Source organism: Macrobrachium nipponense, chromosome 38 (assembly GCF_015104395.2).
Source record: "Macrobrachium nipponense isolate FS-2020 chromosome 38, ASM1510439v2, whole genome shotgun sequence".
Classification (NCBI taxonomy): Eukaryota; Metazoa; Arthropoda; class Malacostraca; order Decapoda; family Palaemonidae; genus Macrobrachium; species Macrobrachium nipponense.
In genome coordinates this window covers 24,249,505-24,250,783 of record NC_061098.1, presented here as the reverse complement: position 1 = coordinate 24,250,783, position 1,279 = coordinate 24,249,505, and the positions used below count along the sequence as shown (strand labels likewise).

At 36.2% G+C, this 1,279-nt stretch overlaps 1 long non-coding RNA gene across 1 annotated transcript in view; it reads right to left on the bottom strand.

Annotated features, from left to right (window-relative positions):
• Nucleotides 1-210: 210 nt before the first annotated feature.
• Nucleotides 211-1,279, bottom strand: part of LOC135209428 (uncharacterized) — a 74,356-nt gene continuing 73,287 nt past the window's right edge. Inside the window, exon 3 of the long non-coding RNA XR_010313350.1 lies at nucleotides 211-258. This is a non-coding gene — a long non-coding RNA (uncharacterized LOC135209428). The remainder of the gene's footprint in view (nucleotides 259-1,279) is intronic.

Here is a 1,279-nt window from a genome sequence, read left to right as displayed (position 1 = left end):
AAACCAACAAGAAATTACACGACGCTACATCCATCTTTGTCGACATCTTGTTTTGTTTGTATGGTGTTTTTATGTTGCATGGAACCAGTTATTCAGCAACGGGACTAACGTGTTTAACGAACCACGTCGGGGAGTGAACTTCTATCACCACTGCCCACATCTTTGATCCATAGAAATATCAGCTTAACTCTGAAATGGTTTGGTTTGCAACCGCATCGTGTCTGCACATTTTCCTCAATTCTGGTTCATCCTGCAGACCTGTAAAAAAAAAAAAAAACAGCAGCAGAAAATGTTCTTCCGGCAATTACTTGACAACTCCGTTAAGTGATCGTCAAGTCTTAATATTTCTTGAAATAGGGAAGGTATCTTTGACTTAAATGATAATTAGCTTTTAAAACCATGAGTTCAGTTTCTCCAATCAATGCCCAAAATAGGTTATTACCCACTGAAAAGTTGTAACCATCTGGTATTATTTGTACCATAATCATTACTTAAATCTAATCTGCTTCTAAAGATATTTAAAAGTAAAAAAAAAAAGAAAAAAAAAAAAATCATCCCTACGTAAAAACTACAACATTTGTATATTCCTATTACTTTGAAATACTGTTGTGAACATCGCCAAAATAAAAAAAGATATAAATAGAAATAAAGATAACCCACATACTATGAACAAAGTCTTGTTATTAAAAACATACCTTTTGATCTTTCCAGAAATAAAGTTAAAGAAACCAATGAGCTTTAAGATACAACAACGAAGCAATGTAATTAAGAGATCTTGTCAGGGAGGAAATAATTACTGCATAGATCCGTTTTGCCGTCAAAAAACAAAAACAACAGCTCGTACCTTAGAATGCTGTATTTGAAAATTTATATTGGTACATACATTAGCTGCCTGATGAAAGTTTTAAACACTTCAAGGGTTATATAGCAAATACGATCAAAATAAATTGCCATGCAGGTGCTCAATGAAACAAACCCATTGCCTGTGTCCATAGAGTAACAAACCCATTGCCTGTGCTCATTAAGTAACAAACTCATTGCCGTGCTCATAGAGTAACAAACCCATTGCCTGTGGCTCATAGAGTAACAAACCCATTGCCTGTGCTCAGAGACAACAAACTCATTGCCTGTGCTCAGAGAGCAACAAACTCATTGCTGCTCAGAGAGCACAAACTCATTGCCTGTGCTCAGAGAGCAACAAACTCATTGCCTGTGCAACAGAGCAACAAACTCATGCCTGTGCTCACAGAGCAACAAACTTTATGTCATCGGACACTGA